At 33.8% G+C, this 18,451-nt stretch overlaps 1 protein-coding gene across 1 annotated transcript in view; it reads right to left on the bottom strand.

Annotated features, from left to right (window-relative positions):
- The window catches only part of LOC149899966 (uncharacterized), a 35,477-nt gene extending 18,373 nt beyond the window's left edge, over positions 1–17,104 (bottom strand). The window contains exon 1 of the mRNA XM_090112976.1: positions 17,033–17,104. The gene's annotated coding sequence lies outside the window, so the exon portion shown is untranslated. The remainder of the gene's footprint in view (positions 1–17,032) is intronic.
- Positions 17,105–18,451: the final 1,347 nt, after the last annotated feature.

Genomic DNA, 18,451 nt, shown 5'->3' with positions numbered 1-18,451 from the left:
CGTGTATTTATGTTGGTGGTAGACATTTCGAGAATTTTGTTTAAATAAATAATTACGATTTTGTTTTATTTTTGAGTTTCAATTAAAACCATTGCAATAAAATATTATTTATCTTTTTAAGTTTTAAAGAACAGAATAGACATTTAAAAATGTACTATTTGCGTACGAGTTTGAGACTATTGTTTTATTGGTATGTTTTGTTCTGCTGGGGTATTGTTCCCGAAAATTATCTTTACATATCCTAATAAGAATTTTTCAAGTAAGTGTTATACCATTTTGGAATTGCAATAAAATTACCTAACTTTTTAAGTTACTTGCCGGAGTTGCATAGTCCTTTTTTTTTCAGTACACTTAGAGGAAGTTGAGTGAAATCGTAATTACTAAGTCCTTGATTGGACAAAAACTTAATTTTCTTTAAAATATTGGTTAGATATGTATTGTTTTTCTTATTTCAATTTGAAAAGGGGTTATTGACGATAGCATAACAGCAATTTTTTTTAAATATACCAATAATTGTAGGTCATCGGGGGCAAAATCGCCTCACAAGGTATAAAATTTTAATTTTTTTTATAAATGCCTGTTATTTTTTTAATACCCAGAGGGGAATTTTTTTATTATTTTTCTGGTGACTCTCATGACCACCCCTATCACCCCTCTTCCTAGCTACGTAACCTTTTGGGACACCCTGTATAAGTATATAATATATATAAATAAACTACCATAATAATAGCCGCTTACTTACGGAGTGATCCACTTAACCTGCTGGATTACAAATAAGTTGCTACATGTATTTTTGTCTAACACACATAGTAAATTGTACAATTTTCAAGCCAAGGACTAATTTCGAAAATTGACAGGGAAGGACGGGAAGCAGAAGAAGCTGGTACCAGAATTCGCTCACCAGGCAAAGAAAGAAAACGAAAAAGTGGATTTATTCATGTCGATGATTTTGACATGGGAGTTATAAGGCGTAAAGTCCACGAATTTCATTCTGCCAAGAAGGAGGTGCCTACTATCAAAAAGCTTCTAGAATTTTTAAGAGGAGAAATAAATTACACAGGTCAACGATAAACCCTTCGAAAGCTGCTCAACAAATACGATAAGCATCAAATAAATAGTCATCAAAATACGAGCCTTTTCTTGAGCATTTGTGCAATAAACATTTCACGTCATCATGATACATAAAATAGTGCTTTCTTTCATTATAAACACTGGATATGATATTTAAAACTTATTCTAATTACATAGCCCGTCTTCATTATACGTGTTAACGTTTCCATATCCCCAATTTATAAGAATTGGTACAACGTTTAAGGTAAATTCGGTCAAATGATAATATAAACAAATTAACCAAATGATAATAATACATGTAATAAATTTATTTTTGTACGAATGAGTAATATCATTGCTATTACTGTGGCGCAAAACAGGAAACAGTTCTGAAACAATGCCAATTAACGAGATAAGCAGCGAACAGAACAAATAAGGAAAATGGGACTTGTGGGTCTACCCACATCTAGAATCCTCTTGTCTCAGTAGAATTCACTAGATTCAGCGGTCTAGATATAATATAAGTGTGACTGTTCAATATACCGAAAAGTTCTGTTTTAGAATATCTGATCGTTATTCTAATGAATTATTCAAAAAGCTACAAGAAACTCACATTTATCGACTCTTGGGTCGTCAACAATTCACTCTTTACCAAGACTAAATACACCACTCAAAATCACACCCCACGAAAATTAGTTACCCATCAGTTGCTATGATACTAAGAACCTCAGTGTCCACCTGAACGGTGCTTAACAATTGAATGTTCTGGAACAAATAGTGTTCCTGTACGGGCTAGCCGTACATCCTGAGTCAGCGCTTTACACGATCCTATTTCATTATGGTGACAAGAACATCTTCACCCAGTTAGTCTGCGCTCGCGGCTCGTGTAAAGCGCTCGGGGTGTGCGCGCTATATCAATTAATATCATTATCAACCATCAACTATCAAATATATCAATATACCAATATAAGAATCATATCATATTATCATCATTAGTTTAAAGTATCAATCAACAATAAAGTGATCAAAAGCAATAACTTGTTTTACATCATCAAACTATCAATCTATCAATTTATCAGCTAAAGGAGTGTATGGGATATCATATCATATCAATCAGCAGCCCATACATCTCTCTTTTTGGTCCTTCGTAGCCTTGGACCTCGCGTGTGGACATATTGTGTGTGTGATCAGTGTTGTGTTAGTGTTCACAAGTGAGGATTGAATCAAGGAAGTATCAGTATCAAGCAGTGAGTCTTTAAATATACGTTTTTATCATGTCTAACGCCGAAGATTTGCTTCAAAATCAACAACAATTATCAAATACTTTCGAAAACATATATAGTAATTTTAAAAAGGATGGCGCGGAAAGGAAAACCTTCGATTGTGCAAATATCTTCTTTCATTACTTTATGGACAACAATAAGATATGAAGCAATGCTGATTGATGATGAAGGAACAATTCTCATGCCTATAAATGATCATGAATCTCTATACTTCCAAAAATACTGTGATCACTCCTTATCTTGCTCTAATGCTAGAATTCATTTTGAGAGTAACTGTCTTGTTAGGAAAATAGTTGTGAATATGGGTGGTAATCACATCTGGTACAATTATGAGGAGGAAAATGAAATGACTTCCCTTGATATAAATTTGCCTTTTAACATTTTACAAGGTAGTATGCAACCTATAATAACTGTTTATGGAGATAAAGGAATAATACTTAACTAGAGAAATTACAACATGTGAGCCATTTCATTTATGTTTGAAAATTGATTGCTTTTTATGTCATAAAAAATTATTAAATCCATCATGCATGAAACAAGATGAAAAAATACTACTAATATTGATCATAATGATCTCATTTATTTTAATTACAACTATAATTGTAATGATTCTGAAATTGACCAAAGAAAAAATTCCAAAGATCTAAAATACCCAACATTAGATCATTTAAAGGAAGAATTTTCCCTTCATTTAAACACAAAAAAGAGGAAGCAAATGAAGAAGGAGATCTTGAAAGCTTATTGAAAGAAAAGAGGGAAGGAAATGCATTAAGTGGCATTCTAGTAAAGAATGGTGATTCTACCTCTTCATTAGAACATAGACCAAAACCATTTATTAGAAGATCAGTTTACTCTTTCAGATTTTATGCACCATCACATTATTATGACAGTAATAATAAAAGATTCAACTTATCCATATGTTTTTTATTAATTGTAATGCTTGGAATAAACATGAGTCATGCTTGTTCAGATAGCACTACTATGGTTTCCGATCAAAAAGAGTGTTTCTCAGATAGCTTCAATAATGCTGTTTGCAAGGTTTCTTCAACTTTAAGAATCTCTGGACCACCAGTGGGTCAAACCACTTGTATTAATATAATGGACAAAGATGATAACACTAATGGATATGTATCAATAAAAGTTCTTTCTAATAACTACTATTGTTCTAAAAATGCCTTATACAAAACAGTGCAAGCAAAAGTGAATCCCAAAAGTAGTAGTCATTGTCCAGGGTCTGGCGCTTGCCCTTCATGGAGGTCATGTACTTCCTTTATGAATTTTAGTGGAATGCAACATGAAATGTTTCCAAATACAATTAATAAATTATCACTATTTGATTGTTCCACTCCTGGAGGATGTGCAGGTAATGGTTGCATGAGATGTGATAATGGTTGCAGTTTTCATCGTGTTGAACTTTTAAATGCAGATGATGTCATATATGATGTTTTTGAATGTCCTAATTGGATTCCACACCTATCTATTGAAGTTAGATTCCATAACCTTCCTGGTATGAATGACTTTGAGACAACTTTAGTAGGAGCAGAGCCCTATTCAGGAGAAAATTTAAAGTTGTCAAAAATTGCTGATTCAACACCAATTAATAATAATGATTTTTGCTTGGTTAGGGATGATAAGGCTATATATTATTCAAGTTGTCAAAAATCCACTGAGCTATTTTCAGGCTCAATTGGTGAAATTCGTTGTCCAACAAATGAGGATGCTTTGGGATCAACTGATAAGTGCTTAATAGCAAAAAGTACTGTTAGGATTAAAAATATAAATTGGGATGCAATTGTCACAAACAATCAAATAAACATAAAGAAAGCTATACAAGGCCAAAGGCTTCCTAGTCTACATGGTTCTGCAATGATAGATAGTTTTCCAGATGGTACTGTTATAATGAAAAATACAGTTGCAGAAACATATGAAATTCAAGTACCCATTAAGAACCTGGAAATAAGTATAAGAAAAGAAAAAAGTACTTGCTCTGGTGAGGAACTATCAATTAAAGGTTGTTATGCATGTATGGGTGGTGCAACCATGAAAATAAAATTAAGTGCTAGCAAGGAAGACACCCTAGCAGTGATTTCCTGCACAGGACTAAACCCAATACCCATCTCAATAAACAAAACAATGACTTTATACACTCAGGGTATCTTTCTACAGACTCCAATATCTGGCACAGATTGCATTGTAAAGTGTAGTGGTGGAACATTAAAAGTTCCAGCACTAGTCGATTTGAAAGAACAAGTCATGTTGGATGTTAGTGATGAAGACAAAGCTTTTGTGTCCACTAAACCAGCTAGTTCATGGAATGTCTTAGACACAAATAAATTATGGTTAATGATTCCAACTTTATCAGTTGGAAGCATCTACGTCGACAACGATGCCGACGCCAACTTCAACGTCGACGCCGACTTCAACATCGACGACGACGCCGACTTCAACATCAACCATGATGCCGACAACGAATTCAACATCGACGCCGACGCCGACTTCAACATCAACCATGATGCCGACAACGAATTCAACATCGACGACGACGCCGACTTCAACATCAACCATGATGCAGACAACGAATTCAAGATCGATGACGACGCCGACTTCAACATCAACCACGATGCCGACGCAGACCCTATCAAATGATCCTCCTAAAAGAGAGGGCAAATTTTTAAATTGCTCTAATTTAATTCATAAAGAGATAATTATTGAGCAACAGAATATTTCGAAACTGGAAGAGTCTTGTAAGCTGCGAGCAAAAAATATAACCATAAAAGACAGTATAATTTCGGTGGACAATGCAGTTTTCGACTAAGTTGCGAATCACGTCAAGCTTCTTAGAACTATCTTTGTTGGTAACAATCAGACTATACGCATAGATGCGGAAAAAATTAACTTGATTTCTAACCGATTCTTTGGCGACGAATCATACTTCCAAGCTCTGGGAGTTACTATTTTATCATCCGAGAACTACTATGGGGGTGATAAGTCAAAATATGAAATGCTGGGACTATACGTGGAGGAAAAATTAGACATGTTTATCGGAAATGGTCAGCATCTTAAGTTGGAACCAGTCGATATACTGTGGGATCGCGATTTTGGAAATCTTGCAAGCGTATCGCGGCAAGGTTGCATCTTTTCGGGAAAGAATCAATATCACAGCGTTAAAGCACCTTTCATCTGCAACATTGATAATCAATTAAAAGTTGAAAACTTGAAACTCGAGCAATCCGGAACGCAATGCTAATGAATTACAAAATTATGAGACCTATATTCACTCTGGAAGGTCACAAAGGACATCACGCGCCAGCTGCAGGTATTTGTTAACCGCTGTCTCCGCCGAATCATCGGAATTTACTGGCCAGAAACTATCTCCAACGACGACCTTTGGAAATGCTGCGAAGAGACACCGATCGCCCATCAGATTAAACGCCGTAAGTGGGGCTGGATTGGCCACACGCTACGTAGAGACCCGGAACACATACCAAAGCAAGCTTTGGATTGGAACCCCCAGGGAAAACGGAAACGTGGCCGTCCAAAGCTCACTTGGCGTCGTACTGTTATCGCAGAGGCCAAGTCAGTCGGAAGGTGCTGGAGCGAGATAAAACGAGCTGCCCAAAATCGACACGCATGGCGGAGTACTGTTGACGCCCTTTGCCCCAGCTAGGGGCCTTAGGATATTAAGTAAGTAAGTATATTCACTCTTCACATACATCTGGCAAATGTTGGCAAGGGGAGGGCGTAGATGGAGTATTAGAACCTGTATCCGAAGGGCAAAGATATATCATAGTTCAAGCTGGCGGGGATACGGGATTTGTTAATAATGCACTTTTAGTATTTAAGTCAAATACAAAAAGTGGAGACTATCATGACGACATGAACAACACTAATTTTAAAAAGTGGATTATTGAAAAACTAATGCCTAATCTACAAACGCCATCCATTATCGTAATGGATAATGCTCCTTATCACCGTATTTGCGTGAATAAAGTCCTTACAGAAAATAACATTGAGTATGGAGAGGATTTGACTAAACCTCGGCTAGAAATAATTAAAAGAAATAAGCCTCAGCCTGCATATGAAATCGAAAATATTTTGGAATGAAATGGACATAGGTGCTTGTATTTACCACCCTATCACTGTCACCTCAATCCGATTGAATTAATATGTAGCACAATGAAATGTGGTTAATGTAAATATCGATCATAAAAATGATGAGATCCCCCGCCTAGTCAAAGAAGCATTCGAAGCTATTTCAGTTCATAAGTGGAGACAACACTGTAAACATTTTTGTAGATAAGAAACGGGAGTTTTTGAAACTTGACGCATATTTAGATGAACCTTTTATAAAAAAAATTTAGGCTCAATAAAAAGACGTTCGCAAAATTGTGTAATGATTCAAGCCGTCATGCTGGATTGAGAGGTGCCCCTGAAATTCCTGTAGAAATAAAGGTAAGAAATTTTAATCTATAGAAAGAAGACTAAGGTATTTACTGCATGTTGTTGCACTTGAGTTAACACTCAACTTTAAAGCGTATTCTTCTTTTGCTTAAAAAAACAAATCAAACCTAAAAGTTACTGACCCATGTAGGTATATGTATATATAATTTAAGTATCATTATATTTTTCAGGTGCTATGTGCTCTTAGCTTTTTAGCTACTGGGTCATACCAAAAAATTGTGGGTGTGGGTCAGTATTTGACCCAGCGTACGACAAGTCGCTGCATTAGGGAAGTTGTGAACGCACTTAATCACAGTTGGATGGTTAGCAGGTGGATAATGTTTCCACAAACACCAAATGAGAGGTCTTTAATCAAAGAGAAGTATGTAAATTTTATTTTATAAATAAGTTGAATGCCTGTTTAAAAATTAAAACATATTTTTATAGAATTCAAAAGATAAGTTTAATGATTTTGTTTTCTATGAATATATACAGAACTTATCTCATAGAGTATATCATAAGAGTTAAAACACTGTATTTATTTTCCGATAATGCAGCAGAGCAAAATAAGAACTCGACTTTGGTTCAATATATGATTACTCTTACAAAGTGTTCATCTATTGAGATGATTGTTCATCGATTTCCTGAACCAGGACACAGCTTCCTACCCTGTGATCGGTGTTTCGGTGTAATAGAAAAGTTTAACAGAAAAAAGGATTATGTTTTCACTACATCAGAATATGCCGAATGTATCCAGCAAGCATCTAAGAACTTTAGAGTAGTGAATGTTGAGCAAAGTATGATTCTTACCTTTAGCCAACATTTTGAAAAAGATTTCAAAAAAGTTGTGACAAACACAGAGAGCGTTCGTTTTAAAATTTCGCAATATCGAATTTTTCAATACAGTAAAGACCATGCGCAAAATATAGCAGTGAGTGTTACAACAGGAACGCCTGTATTCGATTATTTTCCCATAATGAGGAATCCTCAAACCGAACTGTCCGTTCAGCCTCAGAAACAGTGTTATGATCAAGCATTGCCATTAAAAAGGCTAAATACAAAGATGTGATGCAGCTGGTAAAGAACTACGTTCCACCAAATAAGCTTTATTTCTACAGGTCCCTCAAAAGTGAAGCTGTTGGACCGGCTGATGAAATTTCCAGCGAAGACGACGACGACCAAGTGGAAATCGACCTTTAAATTGACTACTTTTCTTAAAAGTCATTCATTTTTTATTTTCTTTTGATTGTTTTATCTTTCCATTGCTGATTCCAAATATATATATATATATATATATATATATATATATATATATATATATATATATATATATATATATATATATATATATATATATATATTATATTTTGAGTTTTATTACAGATCCCAACTTTAAAAAAAATGTAATAACTCTAAAACTTAGTTATTTATTCTGAAAATCATGGTAAAATATTGGAATATGTGTATAATATAATATTTAGTAATATAGTTCTTATACATATCTTTAACAGTTAATTTATAAAAAACATTCGACTTAAAATTGCATGTTAGTTTACATTAGGACATTTGTAACCTGCATTATTTCACCGATAACCCCAATGTATATTGTCATTAACATGACCATTTGACTAACATGTAAGTGTACATTTTAGTGTACATTAGTACATTTTGTAATCAACAGAAGATAAATTATTTTCTATTCGTGAACTTTTATAACCTGTATCATTACAGCAGCTATATTAGTGCAGCAACGGTGTTATTTGACATCAGTTGTTTTTTGTTCGTCACGTCACGTAGCAAATCAATGATGTTAACTCAATTAACATCATTGATTCGCTACGTGATTTTTTGTGTTTCAAAGATTAGTCAAAGCAGGGAGACATCACGAAATTTGTCACAAGAAAACAACGATTGTGTGGAGATTACGGATACTACATCGATATATGAAATTTTTAGGTTATGAATTAAAATGAATCATGAACGTAGTCGATTGCTGTTTGAGGAAGAAGGTGGAGATTCTAATTACGATGATGAATTTGATAGCGAATTTGATAGCGAATTTGAAGTTCACCCCAATAAGAAAGATCAGGCGGCTGGAAGTCATTTTACAGCCAGAAGAGTATAGAAAAATATTCTCTGATCATGCCACTGTTCATCACCTCGCCTCGGACATACCCGTATTAGACTGGAAGGATACATGCAAAGAAACCCTTAAACCAACGCAAACCTGGCATTTCAAAATAAGCAAATGTAAGCGTGTTATTCTCACAAGAAAACACAATACAATAACAGTGAGGGGGTGAAATATTTTATAAAAATGATTTTATATCAATACTGTAGTAGCAGTTTTAAATAATTACCAATCGTCGGGTACTCTACAAGTTGCTAATGGCACGATATATTTTATTGAAACCATGAACAACCTCTTTGATTTATTGAATTCAAGTAACATTGGCTCACCAAAACCCTACAATAAACCATATAGGGGTACTACACTGCAAGAAGAGTTGCTAGACAAAGCAATACTTATTCAATAGTATGAGAGTTAAAAATAAAACTAGCGGCTGAGATGTCACTAAAATAATAAAATTTATAAACGCTTTCATAATAACAATTAATTCAATTCGGCAGTTTTATAACGATTTCAGAGCTGAGGGATACGATTACATTTTAACACGCAGAATTAATAATGATTGTATAGAAAATTTCTTTGGTGTCATGAGGCAAGCTGGTGGAAATTGTAGGGAACCTACAAGCATTCAATTCACCAGGACTTTCAGAAACAACTTTTTATATCAGATTCTTAAAATGTCAGACGCTGCGAACTGTAACGAAGATTTCTACAGCATCCTTACGCAATAGAGTTTATGAAAGATACAGCTCCATCACAAGTTTCTGTGCAGAACCCACCTCAAACATCCAATACCTCAGAAAACCATACAAAGGATTACGATATTCCGGAACAAACGAAAACGAAGCAAATGACAAAAATTTGTACATCCGCCTGAGAGCTTACGACATTAGCCGTGATCGCTTTGGTGGATTACAAGTCCCTCCGGATGATTTTGTTGAATACATCCATAGATTGGAAACAAATTTGCTGTCAATCTTTTCTTTTTCTGAATCTAACATTGGGCTCAAATTATTTGAACATTTGAGTTCAATAGAATATAATTCAAAACCATGTCAATGTACCTGCTGTTATACCTGCTGTTCTTGTACCGGCTGGAGCGGTACCTTAGGGCATGCTTCTTCACTGCTTAATGGAGCGATACCGCCCGGATGGCAAGCCCACATTAATGATAATTTCAACATGGCTGGAATGTTCACTGCTGTTATTGGCGCTAATGATCCTTCTTCGACGAAATTCATCTCCCATTCACCGGGAGGTATGCGTACCACTGCGATAGATAATTATATCAAACACAACTGCTACTTAGAGTAGCCTACCTACTAAGTAGAAGAGGTTAAATAGCAAAAGTCCTCGCTATTTAATTCCAACTGATTACCCCATATTTTGTTGCCAATATATGGGCAATGCTGCCTGTTATAAATAAATAAAAAATAAAAAAAATAACCTAACCAATGACAATCACTTAGTATGGCCTCGTCCCATCTCGGCACAAATCAAACATAAGTACAAAAAAGAACAGCTCAGGTTTTTTCATACTACATACTATCCAAAAAAAACTATCTAATGCGGACGAAGTCGCGGGAAAACACTATTTGTCTGTATAAGTATGAAATATTTTTGTTCTTTTATAGGTTCACTCGATCTCTTGCTCTTCAATATGTCGATGTAATTTTTTATTTTTTGATTAATAAAAAATTTAATTCAAAACTGATTGAAATGTACGTTTTATTTATTAAAACAACAACAAAAAATAATTCTGATCCATTTATAGAAAAAGCTCTACAAATTTTACTTCAAACTGGTGAACAAAATAAAAATGAACTGTAGAGTACGCGAACTTTAAATTTAAGGAACTTGGAAAAAAAGTGGTCAGCGAAATTTCGGGAGAAAGTTATTATCTTATCAAAAAAACACAGAATTTATAGAGCAGTCTCATTGGTAATAAAATTCAAATTCTATAGCTTTTGAAATAATGAATAATAATTATGAATTAATTAATTAATTAAATATAGACAACAACCAATACTATTAAAAAAAAATCACTTATTTCTCTTACGTTAACTCATGCGTCAGCTTGTGCCGTTAATAATAGGTCCATAAATAGGTAGGTCTTATCAGAACAACGACTCAATTTGTTATTATTTTAAGGGGGCGTTGTGGTTTAACCTTGGATTTTGAGCATTTCTGGGAATTGTTTTATCAATACGCAGAAATATTGTTGTTTCCTAGAATTTCCGATAAGAGGGATACCACAAAGCGAAAAACAGGATGTGGATTTTATCTAACTTTTTGTCGGGATTGAAATTACGTGGTTATTCTTATCAGCAAAATACCAATGGGTAACTTATATATGTATAAATATCGCTCCATCGGGCTCTTAACGGGAGCTCGGGATTTTAACGAGGTCGGCAATGAGTACCTACTCAAATGAAGAAAATAATGAAGACGAAACGGGAAAAGTCGCAAAAGTTGATTCAAATATTGAAGAATTATTTGGGCAAAAGCTACTCCCACTCAGCAGGTAGAGTATGTTTATTAACTCGTCTTGAAAGTCAAAACGAAAACTGTTATATTATGCAAATGAGAGAACCTGTAAGGAAAATCAAAAAGATTGAAATTGACTGCAGTGTTCAGCACAGTATTGACAACACAAAGAAATTATCTATTGAAGCGATGCAGAATGAATTTAATGAAAATATTTTGAAAAATTCATTAATAAAATTAGTCAACATTAATGAAGTAATTCTCGAGAGTCTCACAAATTTGAATAGTCAGTATTGTGAGTTTTTCGAACTTGCTGGACAACAATTCAAATTTATAAACTCTCAGCTGCAGCCATTTTTACTTAGTACAGCCCGAATAATACCAATGAAGGCAACAAAATACATCCTCCTGAAGTTTCCTTTAGGAAAACCAACAAATGGCCAGCATTTTTTCATCGTCTTCTGGTTCTGAATCGAATGTTCAGTGTTGTTTCCTAATAAATCATCATGTGTTTTTTCCTAATAAATAAGGAAAAAATTCTACCATTGGACAGTGATGACGGAAAGCGCGGACAGCTATCAACATCTGCATGTGAAGGTGAAACAACTTTGAATGTACCAATAATTAAAAAAGTGATATAAAATTTGTAAATAAAAAACTAGGACAGGGTGCATTTCGATGCGTGAAATTGGCCAATTGGAATGGCACTGAAGTAGCTGTAAAATGCTTGGATGCAAGTCATAATATCAAGACCTTAATGCGAGAAATAAAAACTGTTATATTATGCAAATGAGAAAACCTGTAAGGAAAATCAAAAAGATTGAAATTTACTGCAGTGTTCAGCACAGTATTGACAACACAAAGAAATTATCTGTTGAAGCGATGCAGAATGAATTTAATGAAAATATTTTGAAAAATTCATTGATAAAATTAGTCAACATTAATGAAGTAATTCTCGAGAGTCTCACAAATATGAATAGTCAGTATTGTGAGTTTTTCGAACTTGCTGGACAACAACTCAAATTAATAAACTCTCAGCTGCAGCCATTTTTACTTAGTACAGCCCAAACTAATACAAATGAAGGCAACAAAATACATCCTCCTTAAGTTTCCTTCAGAAAACCAACAAATGTCGAGCATTTTTTCTTCGTCTTCTGGTTCTGAATTGAATGTTCAGTACCCAATAAATAAGGAAAAAATTCTACCATTGGACAGTGATGACGGAAAGCGCGGACAGCTATCAACATCTGCATGTGAAGGTGAAACAACTTTGAATGTACCACTAATTAAAAAAGTGATATAAAATTTGTAAATAAAAAACTAGAACAGGGTGCATTTGGATGCGTGAAATTGGCCAATTGAATGTCCATTAGCTGTAAAAGAGTACACGAAAAGGATTGGCGGTGTGGATTGCTTCGACCAAATCAAAAGCACCTATTCCGTTGGCAGGAGGAATAAAAAATGTTTTAATTGAATATATTTTATGTTTGCCTGCTACAAATGCTCCAGTAGAAAGAGTATTTTCAATTACCGTAAAACGGGGTGAATAGAATTCACGGGGTGAATAGAAATATTCTTGGGAAAAAGTTTAAAAGCCTGATATTTGAGAACTACTTCAAAAATCGCGATAGTGTTTTTAGTTTTTACAATGGCAACATTTTTTTGTTGGTCTGACAACATTTGAATAGTATGAAGTTAGCAATTTATGTCAATAAGTGAGTTCAAAGTGCAACGGTTGTATGTATGTCTTTTGTGCTCTTATTAACTTCTCTCTAGTTATTATTTAAATTGTGTTTTTGATTGTGAAATAACTTTATTCAACGGTGAAGTGTATCCAGAATAAATTGAAAAGGTAAGTTTTACTGATTAGTTTGATTTTTATTGGTAAATTAGTAAAATAATTGCACCTATAAATATTTATGATTAAGAGGTGAATAGAGACGACTGAGGGGTGAATAGAAACGCCATATGAGGTGAATAGAAACGGCAAAGGGGTAAATAGGAACGAGAAAGGGTTTAATAGAAACGCGAAAGGGGTTTTTAGAAACGCTTTTGATAGGGTTGGCACTTTATGCAGGTTGTTGAGTTTTAACTTTATTACCTAAGTACCTACATTTTTAAAAAGTTGATTTTTTAATATTTAATAATTCATTTTGTGTACGCAGGTATAGTTGCGAGCAATATGCCACGCAACTACAAACCAGACCCTCGGGGTAAGAAATATATAAAATATGACCTCAACTTAATACAACAGGCTGTTAATGAATATTCTGCGAGTAATTGTTCTCTTGATACTATCTCAAAGAAATATAATATACACAGATCTGTTTTATACAGACACTGCACAAGAAATATGAAAAGTCAAGGAGGTCAAACTGTTTTATCCAAAGAAACTGAAGAAGAATTTATTAAATATATAAATATATGTGCTGACTGGGGCTATCCTTTGGAGGCGTATGATTTAAGAGTACTTGTTAAGGTCTATCTTGATAAATTAGGTGTGAATGTAAAGAGATTTAAAAATAATATGCCTGGACCAGATTTTGCCTCCTCTTTTCTGAAAAGGCACAAAGATGCAATTTCTCAGAGATTATCGCAAAATATAAAGCGAAATCGGGCTGCTGTTTCCCCTGAAATAATAAAAAAATACTTTGAAGAATTAGAAATTTCATTATCAGGCGTACCTATGTGCAATATTATAAATTACGACGAGACGAATCTTTCCGATGATCCTGGGCGGAAGAAAATAATTACAAAAAAAGGCGTGAAATATCCAGAGCGGGTGATGAACCACTCGAAGTCTGCCGTTTCTATAATGATTGCGTGCACAGCTGAGGGAGAATTACTGCCTCCTTATGTTGTCTATAAAGCACAACATTTGTATGACACTTGGACCGTTAAGGGGCCAAAAGGGACTCGTTACAATAGATCACAGTCAGGTTGGTTTGATGGAACCATTTTTGAAGACTGGATTAAATCGATAATCATACCCTATTTTCAAGGAGTACCCGGAAAAAAAATATTGATCGGTGATAATTTATCGTCGCACCTTTCATTAGATCTAATTAAACTGTGTCATGAAGAAAACATAAGTTTCGTATTCTTGCCAGCTAATTCTACCCACATGACACAGCCATTGGATGTGGCCTTTTTCAGGCCTATGAAAATAGCTTGGCGAAATATTTTGTATCAATGGAAAAAAGCCGATGGTCGCCAACAAGCATCGGTTCCAAAAGGATGTTTTCCACGTCTACTATCCATGCTTTTAGACGCCCTAAAACACAATGCTAAAGAAAATATTTTATCAGGATTTAAAAAAGCTGGAATAAATCCACTGGACCCTACACAAGTATTGAAAAGATTACCTGAATATGACAGAGTTAGCCATCAAACAGAAACTATCAATGAATCTGTTCTAACAATACTAAAAGAAATGAGATATGGAACCATAAATGTCACTGAACCTAAAAGAAAAAGAAAAATTGAAGTAGAACCTGGAAAGAGCGTTAGTCTTGAAGAAAGTTATGCTGAAACAGAAATCGAGAAACAAGAGAAAAAAAATAAGAAGACAAATAAAGAAAGTAAAGAAAAAGGAAAGGGAATTGGAAAGAAATCAAAAAAAAAAACACATACAAATGTAATAGATGAAACGAAATCTCTCGCCGCTTACGATCATGAAATTCATTTACCCTCTGAAACAGCCTTATTACCACAGTCTTTGAGTACATGTGAGGCTAATGATTACTTAGATATAGAAAAGGTACCAATTATTTTTGGTGATGATATTATTATTGATCATTTTGAAACGATTGACAATTTAAATGTCAGTTCTGATGCCATGATTTCAAGTAATGAAATAAAAAGCAATAAAAAAATTGAAATTTTATCTGATATTTCAGTAACAGATCCTAAACAATTTGCAAAAATATTATATGATAGTAAAATGAAAAGAAAACAACAAAAACATCGAAATTATTACAGAAATGACGAGGAAATATTATCCGAATTAATGTCTGATACTGTTTAAAAAAATATTCGTATTAAAAAAAGGGAGTTTGTGATAAGAGCCATTTAAGTATAACATTCCAGAATTATTTATGTTGACATCCTAAAATTTTTAATAAATACTCACTTTGTGTAGATACATAACTGATTATTGCACTGTTTTGTTGATTATTGTCAGAAGATTATTATGTTTCAGACTGTGTTGTAATATAGTTTACATACGCTTAATAGTTATTAATTAAGCATAATTGTTTTGTAGTCATTTCTTAGGCTAAAATTATTTTTGAACTGATTATTCTGTTTTGTTGATTATTGTCAGAAGATTATTATGTTTCAGACTGTGTTGTAATATAGTTTACATACGCTTAATAATTATTAATTAAGCTTAATTGTTTTGTAGTCTTATTTCTAAGGCTAAAATTATTTTTGAACTGATTATTCTGTTTTGTTCATTATTGTCAGAAGATTATTATGTTTCAGAATTCAGATTGAGTAATGAGTAGGTAATATAATTTTATTACGAATAATTATTAATTAAGCTTATTTTTTTTGGTGATCTCAATTCTAAGGTTAAGTAGGTACCATTATTTTTGAACAGATTTTTTAATATGCATTGTTATTGGTTCGGATTATTTTATTTTTAATATTAATAAAAAGGTTTTCTAATATATTATGTACACTCTTTTATTTCATTATCTCTGTGACGTCACTACCACTATATAAAATATTTTGACAACCCTATCATTTTTCTCTATTAACCCCATATGTCGTATCTATTGACCCCGTATTCCGGGAAAATAGAAATTGACCAGGTTTTTGTCTTTTTCTCCTAAGTAGATAATAATTTGGCATTAAAATTGTAATTAGCTTGTAAAATAGCAAAGGACTCCCACAATGAAAGCAGCTTTATTACCCGAAACTTACAATGTATATTTTTAAAGTCGGTTTGAAAGTCTAGATTGTTTCTATTTACCCCGTTTTACGGTATGAATAAATTGTGGACATCTGAGAAAACCCAGTTACAAATTTCAGTGCTAAGGGCGATGTTGATAATTAAGATGAATATAAAAACGTGCCAGGAGTTTCATTCTTACTTGAAATCATCACTAGCTATATTAAAACAAATTTGTTCTTCTGATAAATATAAACATAAATAAATATTTTGGGTACCTTTCTTAATCATAACTCTCTCTTAAGCCAACTAATATTTTCTGAATAAATAACTTTAAAAAAGTGTTGTTTGTTTCATCGACTACTTTTGATTTGACATAGAAAAACCAATGTCCCGTTTTGAGTCAAAAAAAAATGGCCACGTTACCTACGCATTACACGCGACTGGACCCGGCTGAAATTGTTTTAAGCCACACGTATTAAAGTGTACACTTGTTATTACCAACACAAACGGACCCAAAAAGAATTCAACGGACAATTCAACGGAAGAAGAATTCAACGGAAATAACTACCATGACTTGTTGAGAACCGTACGAATTCCTTTGATTTATTCCCAGAATATACTACCTATATTGAAAATAAATTTATACAGTAATTGATGTCCAATTAATTAAAATATTATGGCTAAGTTGATAACACAATACATTTGAAAAACGAATACGAATAACACTTACGTTTTGAATACGTTTTGAAGGGAAACCAGAGTAATACGAATAACACAAAAATGAAAAATCTGAAACACCTAACGCCACGTCCAGTCCACCATTGGGCATTTGACAAATGACAATCTCATCTTAGCCACAGTATTACCATTATTTCCTACAGTAAGGAATCGCCTTTGATGTCGCGCGATGCCGCCGCCAGCGTAGGTAATGACGCTGCCACACGAAAATACGCTAGGGTTGCAACAAATGGGAAATAAAACAATTGTGATTATTAATATTATGATGAAATCTTTATTCATATGTACATTCAAAATAATTGCGATTATTAAATCTGATGTAATTATTTGTTCATAAATATATAATTACAGATATTGCACTGCTAAATATTATTTACGTGGACACTTTATTTTTGGATGTTCTTAATTGTATATTATAACATTTAACTAAGTAATGCATTCGCATTGGGATGTACTATCTGATTAGAAAATAATGAGGACAACAAATACATATATACATAGCTTTGATTTTAATTCAACAGATAGGTACAATTAATACAATCTTTCTGAAATATTGTTTCCTTCTGGGATTTCAATGTAGATTTACATCCGCAAACCGAACAGTTTGTGCGCGCCATAATAGAATATGTAAGTACCTATGTATAATAAAATTATTACACAAAAAATACGACTGCGTCATCCTTTCGCGCTAGGTAAAGCAAACTAAGCGTGTTTGCTTTACGCGGCCCGCGTCGCCCGACCCCCGCCAGTTCCCCTCCGTTTCTCTGCACAAGTACATTCGTCGCACTACTGTAGGAAATAATGGTAATACTGTGTCTTAGCTATATATACATTCTTCCTCTATGGACAATCCACAAACCACAGTCCACAGCATATAAATTTAGTCAATACTCAATAGTCAATAGCACAGAGTACACTGTACATTGAATATACGGGTAGTCAATAGCCACACTGTGCAGTGTGCACACGGCAGTATTACTTTACTCTATGCCACACGGTTTACGGTCCACAGCACAAGCATAGAATACTGTCCACAGCTTAGAGTATATATTAGGCCGCCTTTACACCTGTAAGTTACTTTCGTAAAAATTATGTAACTGACTTACGGTTGCATTTACACTTAAAATAAACTTACAGTAAATAATGCTTACGTAATTTTTGTGAGTTTAAACTTACATAAATTATTACACGCCCGTTTACATTAAATCAGTAAAAAATGCCTCGAAGACGCCACGTTCAAGCGGCTGCTGCATATATAATTTTGTCCAATAAAAAGCGACGGAAAAATAATACTGAAAGAAAATGCTGGGTAAAACCTTGGTTAGAAAAAAGAATGGCACAAGGTGCGTTTGAAAATCTTTTGAAGGAGTTGACAATGGTAGACCAACACGGATTTTTCAATTTTATAAGAATGAATACTAC

The sequence above is a fragment of the Colias eurytheme genome, chromosome 19, assembly GCF_061535395.1.
Source record: "Colias eurytheme isolate Ceu_HAF_F1 chromosome 19, ilColEury1 Martin Lab GWU primary, whole genome shotgun sequence".
Classification (NCBI taxonomy): domain Eukaryota; kingdom Metazoa; phylum Arthropoda; class Insecta; order Lepidoptera; family Pieridae; genus Colias; species Colias eurytheme.
Note: the sequence above shows the minus strand (reverse complement) of the source record. Positions and strands in the feature narration are given on the sequence as shown.